Genomic DNA, 11,144 nt, shown 5'->3' with positions numbered 1-11,144 from the left:
ACACAGTAAGTGTGTGGCCTTCCTGGGTGCACTGACAGCAAGCCCATCTCTCTACAAGCCCCCGTGCAGTGAGCACTCTGAATCCTAACTGCCTATTTAGATGTCAATCTCTCACACTGAACTGTGAATAACAAGAGAGAAGGTGGACTAATCACCACCACACCCAGCTAATTTTTGTATTTTGAGTAGAGATGGGGTTTCATCATGTTGGCCAGGCTGGTCTTGAGCTCCTGGTCTCAAGTGATCTGCCTGCCTCAGCCTCTCAAAGTGCTGGGATTATAGGTGTGAGCCACTGCGCCTGGCCTACAACATGAAATCAATATCTAGGTGCAGATTTCAAGCAATATAGAGAATCAGTTTGTGAGAATGACATCATTCAGTTGGAACAAAGTCCAGCTTTGGCAGCCCTGTTGGGAAAGGTAGATCTTGCATCTACCTGTGTGGAAAGTGGGGAGGATGGGGTCTGGAGAGAATGCTGGTGTGGGTGTATGCGTGTGTGCATGTGTGCGTGTGTGTGTGTGGCAGAAGGCTCTCGGCTCATACACTCTTTGTGACTATAGGGGAGGCTGGGCCTGACTTCTTGCCCTCAGGCTCCTGAATTCCCAGAGATCTTGCTGACAGAGGTCCCTAGAGTGCAAGCGCAAGCTGGGATTGTTCAGGAAAATGGGCTTCCCAGGCTGGGGTGGCCAAGAGACCATTCATAAAAAACCAGGGAGCCCATGCTTAGCAGTGAATGGCCCAGAAGCCAGGCAGTGTAGCTTTTCCAAGCAGGTAAATGTCCTCACCTGTGCCCTCATAGAGGCACTTCACCAAATACAGCAGCGGGTGGTGGGCGCCCATCGTGCAGGCGCTGTTGAAGAACTGCTGGTGATAGCAGCCCAAGTCTGTCTCGTGCTTGGATGGTAGGAACTTGTAAATATCCACCTGGTCACACAGCGTCATCATGATAATGACACCAAGTATCCCAGAGGATGGAGGCATCACTGAATCTCTTCTAGGGAGATTTCTTGCAGGATGTCCCACAACTCCCAAGGCACCTGGGACTTGAGGATGTAAAAGGGCAGATTGGGGTGCAGCTTATGATAGCTCTTGTAGTTATTAAAGAAATTATAGTCTGGATTCTGGTACCACTTTGAAATATCTGAATGATATATAGATGCGTCCCATACAATTAGGATTCCTTCATTGTACAGACTGTCTCTGAGGAAATGCCTTTTTGTGGTGACCAACTGAGAGTTCAGCAGGCGAATGGTAGTTTTGTGGCTACATCTTGATGGAAGTTGGCTGTGGGTGCCTCATTAAACCTCAAGACTGCATCATGATCATCTAGATCTCTGCCCAGTTGCGAGGACTTCAGAGATCCTGCTGACGAGAAAACAGCACACTTGCCCCAAGACGTGGCTTGGGTCCTAATGCTGCCCTCGGGCAGGTAACCCTCCTACGCAGAGGTACTGAAGAGAAAATCTGTGGTCGCTACTGTGGATACGTTCACATGGTCCAGGAGGTGGCAGCGCAGGGCCTCTGCACTGAACTTAATGGTGGGCCCTGGCCCCTTGTAGGACACTGTACTTTTTCATGCTTAAATAATTCTTCCAGGTGGTTTGCAGCCTGGGGATAAGGTTTTTGGAAAAGCTGTCATTGTTCCACACCTGGAAGGAGGCCTCTGGATAGCCTTGGCTGGGCCTCTGGGGTTGCTGAGGGCCTCACTGCCCCTGTGGGGGTCTTGGGTGCTGCTTGAGGATGCAGATTGGTAATAAGACCTCATGGCCACTTTCCCCAGACTCTTCAACATCTGGAATTTCTTGGTTTGAAATTTAAGGGAATCATAGTAATTCCCTTTCTTCTTTTTCCTTCACACACAGATGACCGCAAACAGGAGAAAGGCCAGGACAGACCAGCTGAAGTTTTCTGCAGGTTGGTGTGAGCCAGGAGGAAGATGTGTTCAGGTAAGCCACTTCGTTCTGAGAAAGAAAGCAGGGAAGATTCTGGCTAGTGTCCCAGGGCTGTGGGCCCTCCAGGTCCTCAGGAACTAGCACTATTCTCTCTCTTTTTTTTTTTTTTTTTTTTTTTGAGACGGAGTTTCACTTGTTGCCCAGGCTGGAGCGAAGCCCCACGATCTCGGCTCACTGCAAGCTCCACCTCCCAGGTTCACGCCATTCTCCTGCCTCAGCCTCCCGAGCAGCTGGGACTATAGGCTCCCGACACAGCGCCCGGCTAATTTTTTTGTATTTTTAGTAGAGACGGGGTTTCACCGTGTTAGCCAGGATAGTCTCGTACTCCTGACCTCGTGATCCGCCCGCCTCGGCCTCCCAAAGTGCTGGGATTACAGGCTGAGCCACCACGCCTGGCTAGGAACTAGCACCATTCTCTATGGGAGAAAAGTTTGCTTTATTTGGCCTGGAGGCCAAGGCTTATTTTTCTCAAGATGATCAAAAACATCTCAGCTCTGGGATAGAACTCTGGCACCAGGGCTTGGGTCAGGCTCAAGGGGACCAGTTCATTTCAGCTGGGCTCCATGACATTCACTGCTTTTCTCAGGACTGCTGGCTGCAGGGCTCTGCAAAACCAGCTCTGTCCTTGCTCCCTGCACTCTGGGCTACAGAGGCTGCGGTTGCTCCACCCTACTTGGTTCTTGGTAGCTCCCTCTGTTAACACTGGGCAGTGCCCCAGACGTCTTCCCCTGCCAGGCCCTGCCCAGGACGTCCCTTCCCCAGGTGCCTGCGGAATATGTGCTTGGCAGGGGCAGGAGAACCAGGGGGCTGGGAGCCCCAGAAGGGAATCCCAGAGAAGGGGTCTGCTGGGGAAGAGCTGGGACAGAGGCTGCACGGTGGAGGAGACCAGAAGACTGGGGAAAGAGGAGAGGCTGGAAGAGGGGAAGAAGAGCGGGGTGGAGGGGCAGGAAGCCAGCTGCATTCTTCTAATTTAGGTCCAGATGTGACTACCAATGGTACGACAGATAAATAACACTCTCAAAAAAAGAAAAAAATCCAGTTGTTGAAAGAAGGATGGAAGAACCTCAATAAAAAATAACACTGTAACAGGAGAGAAGGAGAACATCAAAAGGTGGTCACCAGTTCACAGCACACATTACCTCCCTGCAACACAGGAGCAGCAAGCACAAGCGCTCTTGGCTTGGGCAGCAGACACTGTTCTTCAGTTAGCCCGCTTCATTGTCTCTGGGCTGCTCCCTTTGCCCATCCTCTTTGTCCATTGTCCTCCGTGATCACATCTAAAGTGTTTCTGGGATGGATTCCCCTTCTGAATTCTGCACAGCTTTAGCAGCTCATTTCCTGTTGATGCAAGATCTGAGAGCTGAGGATGCCTTAAGGTTATGCCAGCCATATTGCTGGTCATAAGACTCATTTGGAGTGCTCATTAATACTTTAATTCCCAGCACTGATTTTTACCCTAATGAAGGAGAAGATTCTGGGAAACTGTCTTTGCCTGGATTCCCTAGAGAATAGAGCAAGAGGTAAACGTTTCATGGGAAAGCCTTAATGGGAGGCGCAATCCTAGGGTAACAAAACTTAGGGACCAGGGGAAGGAAGGCAGGCAAATGCAAGATGGTGTATTACTGAGCTGACCACAGCTGCACAAGAAAACATAGCTTGTGGTGGCCGGGCGCGGTGGCTCACGCCTGTAATCCCAGCACTTTGGTAGGCTGAGGCGGGCAGATCACCTGAGGTCGGGAGTTCGAGACCAGCCTGGCCAACATGGCAAAACCCTGTCTCTACTAAAAATACAAAAATTAGCCGGGCGTGGTGGCACACACCTGTAATCCCAGCTACTCAGGAGACTGAGGTAGGAGAATCGCTTGAACCTGGGAGGCGAAGTGAGCCGAGATTGCACCACTGCACTCCAACCTGGGGGACAGAGCAAGACTCTGCCTCCAAAACAAAAAGAATTAAATACTAGAAATTACAAATACTAGAACTGAAATGAAATGATAGTTTTAGGCCAGCTCTAATGGAACTGTCTGTAGTGATGGAAATGCTCTGTATTTGCATTGCTCAAATGCAAAGGAAGCGCCTTCTCCCTTCTCTTGCCTTACAATCTACAAATCAGGGAGATCTAATAGGCCAGGCTAGGCACAGTGGCTCATGCCTATAATCCCAACACTTTGGGAGTCTGAGGTGGGCAGATCACTTGAGGTCAGGAGTTCAAGACCAGCCTGGTCAACATGGTGTAACCCCATCTCTACCAAACAAACAAACAAACAAAAAACAACAACAAAAAGTACAAAAAAGATTAGCTGGGGGCGTGGTGGCAGGGGCCTGTAATCTCACCTACTCAGGAAGCTGAGGCAGGAGAATCGCTTGAACCCGGGAGGCAGAGATTGCAGTAAGCCGAGATTGCACCACTGCCCTCCAGCCTGGGAGACAGAGCAAGACCCTGTCTCCAAAAAATATATCTATATATATCTATATATATATAGATATATGCACACATAATACACATAATAAAAAGAAAACACTGACCAAATCAAATTCAAAGTGTGGACCTTGTTTGTAACCAACTGTATCTTAGCCTGGGTTCTCCAGAAAGCATAATCTGATACAAAGGCTATGTGGGAAGGTTTTAATGAAGGAGATCTCAGGGAACAGGAGAGCAGGGTGGTGATTTAAATAGGGAAGCTGGGAAAGCCAATGCAAGGAAGCATGATTACGTTGGCCACCACTAAGAGTGATTCTTTAATCCCAAAGGACCTCTGACAAGCTGCATGTGGTGTGTTTTAGGACTGTTGATCTAGGAAGGAAAGGGGGAAGCAGTTAAGGAGGGTTCTTATTTCCCATTGGTCAAAGTTTGCCTCTAGGAGTGCTAAGACCATGGGCATGCCTGGGTACAGAGCTGATTTCCACTGTATCCCATTCTGCAGCATTAAAGAGAAGTCCTGAGGAAGTGTCAGGCTATAGCTGTGTGAAGCTGGTGAGAGTCTATACAGAATTGAGGCAGCAATGGCTGGATTAAGAGACAAGTGAGCTCGAGAGGTTCTGGAGTAATGCGCAGAAGTTATGCACTGATACAAACTGTGCTCAAATGACAAAAGATTGGCCATGTTATGTGCCGGTTTAAAAATGTTCACTAGCTCTTTGACATTTCTCTCTTTAAAAGGTGGAGCCTTGCCAGGCACAATGGCTCACAGCTGTAATCCCAGCACTTTGGAAGCCTGAGGTGGGTGGATCACCTGAGGTCAGGAGTTTGAGACTAGCTTGGCCAACATGGTAAAACCCCCATCTCTACTAAAAACACAAAATTAGCCGGGCGTGGTGGCTCATGCCTATAATCCCAGCTACTCGGGAGGGTGAGGCAGGAGGATGGCTTGAACCCGGGAGGTGAAGGTTGTAGTGAGCCGAGATTGTGCCATTGCATGCCAGCCTGGGCAACAAGTGCAAATTCTGTCTCAAAAAAAAAAAAAAAAAAAAAATGGTGGAACCTGATTTCCCTCTCTTGAGTGTGGTAGGACTTAATGACTCACTCCTAATGAATACAGAAGTATGTCCCCCAAGACTAGGTCATAAGAGGCTTTGCAACTTTCTCCTTGCTCTGTTTCAGATCAGTGGCACTGGGAGAAGGTCACTCCAGCAGCTCTGTGGAGAGATTCATAGAGCCAGAAACTGGTGCCTCCTGCCAACAATTTAAGAGCCATAGGTGTGAGCCACCTTAGAACAGATCCTTTAGCCTCTGTTGAGGCTTCAGATGACTGTAGCCCAAGCTGACAATTTGACTGAAAGACCTCAGACCAGGACACCCAGATAAGCCACTCCTGAAGTTCTGATTCACAGAAATTGTGTGAGATAATAAGTGTTTATTCCTGCTTTAATTTGCTAAAATAAATTAATTGTTGAAGTGACCCAGGTATTGCATTCATTGTACTATTCTCTCTACTTTTGTGTATGTTTGGCATTTTCTATGATTAAAACTTAAATATTGGATTCCTATATTGCATCATTATATAACAATGTCCAGGTGGACTAAAGACTATCTCTAAAAAGTAAAAGTTTAAGATGCCTAGCTATCATTTTTGTTAGCACAAGATAAAGATTTCTTCTTTCTTTTCTTTTTTTTTTTTTTTTTTTTTGAGACGGAGTCTGTCACCCAGGCTGGAGTGCAGTGGCGCGATCTCGGCTCACTGCAAGCTCCGCCTCCCGGGTTCACGCCATTCTCCTGCCTCAGCCTTCCGAGTAGCTGGGACTACAGGCGCCCGCCACCTCGCCCGGCTAGTTTTTTGTATTTTTTAGTAGAGACAGGGTTTCACCGTGTTAGCCAGGATGGTCTCGATCTCCTGACCTCGTGATCCGCCCGTCTCGGCCTCCCAAAGTGCTGGGATTACAGGCTTGAGCCACCGCGCCCGGCCCTTTCTTTTCTTTTCTTTTCTTTTTTTTTTTTTTTTGAGAAGGAGTCTCACTCGGTCGCCAGGCTGGAGTGCAGTGGCGCCATCTTGGCTCACTGCAACCTCAGCCTCCCGGGTTCAAGCGATCCTCCTGTGCCACCCTCCCAAGTAGCTGGGACTACAGGTGCGTTCCACCATGCCCAGTTAATTTTTGTATTTTTAGTAGAGACAGGATTTCACCATGTTGGCCAGGATGGTCTCCATCTCTTGACCTTGTAATTGCCCACCTTTGCCTCCCAAAGTGCTGGGATTATAGGTGTGAGCCACTGTGCCTGGCCAAGATAAGAATTTCTTAAATAAGACACAAAAAGCAGAGACTATAAAGAATAGATTGATAAATTTGTCTATATTAAAAATGGAAATACTGGCCAGGTGTGGTGGCTCACGCCTGTAATCCCAACACTTCGGGAGGCCGAGGTGGGCAGATCACTTGGGGTCAGGAGTTTGAAACCAGCCTGGCCAACATGGTGAAACCCCGTTTCTACTAAAAATACAAAAATTAGCTGGATGTGGTAGTGAGTACCTGTAATCCCAGCTACTTAGGTGGCTGAGGCAGAAGAATTACTTGAACCCAGGAGGTGAAGGTTGCAGTAAGCCGACGACTCTGCACTCCAGCCTGGGTGACAGAGTGAGACTCTGTCTCAAAAAAAAAAGAGAAGAAAATAAATATTTATTAAACAATACCACAGAGAAAGTTAAAAGGTGAATCACAACCTGGAAAAATAGCCATACATATAATGAAGAAAAGATTAGTAACTGGATATTTGGATATATAAGTAACACTTATGAATCAATATGAAAAAGATAAACAACCCAATAGAAAAATGGGGAAAGACTATGAATATATAATTCACAGAAGAGAGACCCAAATGGCCAATAAACAAATAACAGATTGATCAACCAGGATCTGAATCTCTGTGTTGGCTGAGTAATTAACATCCTTTCCCCTAGTGACCCTCAACAATGGCTGACTGGCGTTGGTGTATAAAAACCCCAAATATGCCAGCCACCTTCCCTCTCTCATTTTCCAGAGTTTTTCCTTGAAATTGAGCTCTAATTGCTCACGATAATAACTGGCTTGATACTGCACCCTGTACTGACCGCCTTTCCTCCTTCCTTGCCTCACTTCCTTCCACCCCTACCTGCTTCCTCAGATGATGTCCCACATTAACCTTGAATCCCTGCCTCAGGGCTTTCTTCTGGGGGAACCTAAACTAACATAAAATTGTTCAAGCTTCCTTGCCTGAATCAAACAGATTCTGAGTCCCTAGCAGCTCTGTGGGAACTTTCCACATTAAAAAAACACCAAAAAACAAAAAATGACAGCCTCCCTTAAAATGCATATGGGAGACAGGGCCTGTTGGCTGGGGGCCCAGACTATGGCCACAGTCACAGACTTCAAAGCTGCCTCAAGCCTGGGACTCCAGCTCGTGGACATTCTGCAGGTCTGCTTTCTTTCTGTCCTCTTTGAACCTTGTCCATAATCAGTGCCCTTGGCCCTGCCTTGCTAGGGTTCATAGCTAAACTCTCCCTGTTCCTTGAGCCATTTTTGATACGCGGATCTGACTGCAGTCTGTTTAACATGGTAAACACTGCAATCTGGGCCATATCTCTAGTCACAGGCTTTTGGTCAGCCAGTTCCACAGACAGGGTTATGTGTCACCTATCCCCCATTTTGGGGTTCCTGCCACAGTCACAGCGCAAGTGAATGCAAGAACCACTTCACCATAAAAAAGGCTGCCTCACTGCCAGTGGCTTCTCAGATAATGGGAGTTGGTGCCAGTGGCTTTGGCAGCAACATGAGATAGGGACCTCTGTACAGGCATCAGAGGCCTTGATCATGACCTTGGCAGTGGTCTGTATCAGGGCCTTGAGATGGTGCTTTTGGTGGTGCCAGGACAATGTGCTTGTTTCTTTCTTTTTTTGAGATGGAGTTTTACTCTTGTTGTCCAGGCTGGAGTGCAGTGGCATGATCTTGGCTCACTGCAACCTCCACCTCCTGGGTTCAAGCAATTCTTGTGCCTCAGCCTCCCTAGGAGCTGGGCTTATAGGTGCACACTGCCACACCCGGCTAATTTTTTGTATCTTTAGTATAGTCAGGGTTTTGCCATGTTGGGCAGGCTGGTCTCAAACTCCTGAGCTCAGGTGATCCGCCCGCCTCGGCCTCCCAAAGTGCTGGGATTACAGGCGTGAACCACTGTGCCCAGCCAATTTCTTTAGTTAACAATTAGAATACTTATCTGCTCTTATTAAGAAAAAACCAAATGTCTTCCTCTTGAGACCCTCTCTTTTCCACTGAATAAACCCAAGAAATCTGGGGCTTATTCAGTTGAAAACAGCCAGTTCAGCTTCCAAACGAGTCAGCCAAGCCAGGGTTGTGCATCTAACTTGTGAAAAACAGGTCACCTGGAGCGGACACTGTCTGAGAGCCACCCCACATCTACATGGAGATGGCACAAAGGAATGTTGCCAGCTGTGGCAACCGTGAAAATTCATTGTTCAGCTCTCCTGCTGTGGGGAGCGGAGTTGACTGGCAGCCCCAGCTGCTCCCCCTCCGGGTCCCCCACTGCATTTGTGCTAATGCAGGCTGATTCCTACAAGATGCTGCTGCTCTGACAGACAACTCTGGCTCCAGGACTCCCCACTGGCCTGGGAGACCCTTCATTGAAACTGCACTGAGATCTGACACCCTTCTTAACCAATCTTTTCTTCCCACTTTCCTTCACAGCTGTCAGATTTTTATTCCTGTCTGAATCCTCTCTTGCCATTTCCTGTTTCCTTCCCCTTTATCCTTCACAGACGTTTCCCCCAATAAATCCCTTGTATGTCTAATTTGGTTTTGGCATCTGCTTCTCAGTAGACCTCCCAGGCGTACATGGTGCTGGAGCTGGTTCCCATTGGCTTGTGAGGGCTGAGCCTATGTCTCTCTTTCCAATTCCACACTCAGTGACATCATCATGGGAGCTCGAAATAGGTCATGGTGGGAGTATTTACACCATTGAAATCAACTAGTGCTACGCATGAAGGCTTTTTCTTCCCAGTGAGCTGGTTCCTAAACATTTAGCAGCAAACCTCTGGTATCTACCCAATAGAAATGTATACGTGTACTCACCAAAATACCTGTATTTGATTTCCAGATGATCATAGCACCATGATTCATAGTAATCTCAAACTGGAAACTACCCAAATGTCCATCAGCAGTAGAATTAATCAATAAATTGTTACATCATGATGTTTGTATATAAGTTTCTATTTTCTTTTATTTTTTTAGACAGGGTTTCCCTCTGTCACTCAGGCTGCAGTGCAGTGGTGTGATCACTGCAGCCTCAAACTCCTGGTCTCAAGTGATCCTCCTGGCTCAGCCTGTCAAGTAGCTTGGACTACCGGTGTATGCCACCATGCTCTGCTAATTTTTATTTTTATTTTTGAGACAGCTTCTTGCTCTGTTGCTCAGGCTAGAGTACAGTGGTATGATCATGGCTCACTGCAGCCTCAATCTCCTAGGCTCCAGAAATCCACCCACCTTGGCCTCTCAAAGTGCTGGGATTAGCCGGGCGGGGTGGCTCACGCCTGTAATCCCAGCACTTTGGGAGGCCGAGGTGGCCGGATCATGAGGTCAGGAGATCGAGACCATCCTGGCTAACACGGTGAAATCCCATCTCTATTAAAAATATAAAAATTAGCCGGGTGTGGTGGCGGGCGCCTGTAGTCCCAGCTACTTGGGAGGCTGAGGCAGGAGAATGGCATGAACCTGGGAGGCGGAGCTTGCAGTAAGCTGAGATCACGCCGCTGCACTCCAGCCTGGGCGACAGCGAGATTCCATCTCAAAAAAAAAAAAAAAAAAAAAAAAGTGATTACAGGTGTGAGCCACCATGCCCAGCCTGTTTTATTTTTTCTTTTTCTTTTTCTTTTCTTCTTCTTCTTTTTTTTAAATACAAGCTATTCCAATGGCGTGAGGAAAGAGAGGAATTTTGATACCCTTTTTCATTTCTGCCTCCTGGAACATAGATCAGTGTTTGGTACACAGCAATCACTCAAAAAATGTAAGTTGCTTAAATGAATACACTGAATGAATTGACTGCCTGTGTAGTGTGTGAAGTGGGCTGAATGGTGGCTCCCCCAAAAGATACGTCCATGTTCTAATCCTTGGAACCTCTGGATGTTACTGTATTTGGAAATAAAGGTCTTTGCAAATGTTGCCAGGCACGTTGGCTCATGCCTGTAATCCCAGCACTTTGGAGGCCAAGGCGGTAGAATCACCTGAGGTCAGGAGTTCCAGACCAGCCTGGCCAACATGGTGAAACCCCATCTCTACTAAAAAGTACAAAAATTAGCTGGGTGTGGTGACGGTTACCTGTAGTCCCAGCTACTTGGGAGGCAGGAAAATCACTTGAACCCAGGAGGTAGAGGTTATAGTGAGCCAAGATGGTGCCATTGCACTCCAGTCTGGGCAACAGAGTGAGACTCCATCTTAAAAAAAAAAAGGTCTTTGCAAGTGTAATTAATTAAGGATCTTGAGGTGAGTTCATCCTGGATCATCCAGGTGGGCCCTAAATCCAATAAATGTCCTTATAGGACATACACACAGAAGACGGACATAGAGGGGTAGGTGATGTTAAGATGGAGGCAGATAGGGGATTTGTGGCCGCAAGCCAAGGAAGCCAAGGAATGTGGACAGCCACCAGGAGCTGGAACAGGCAGGGAAGTGTTCTTCCCTAAAGTCTCCAGAAGCCTAGCCTGCTGATACCCTGAT

General features: G+C 47.6%; 1 pseudogene; it reads right to left on the bottom strand.

Annotated features, from left to right (window-relative positions):
* Nucleotides 1–586: 586 nt before the first annotated feature.
* Nucleotides 587–9,159, bottom strand: LOC123567068 (beta-galactoside alpha-2,6-sialyltransferase 1 pseudogene; annotated as a pseudogene).
* Nucleotides 9,160–11,144: the final 1,985 nt, after the last annotated feature.

The sequence above is a fragment of the Macaca fascicularis genome, chromosome 10 (assembly GCF_037993035.2).
Source record: "Macaca fascicularis isolate 582-1 chromosome 10, T2T-MFA8v1.1".
In the NCBI taxonomy this organism is placed as follows: Eukaryota; Metazoa; Chordata; class Mammalia; order Primates; family Cercopithecidae; genus Macaca; species Macaca fascicularis.
Note: the sequence above shows the minus strand (reverse complement) of the source record. Positions and strands in the feature narration are given on the sequence as shown.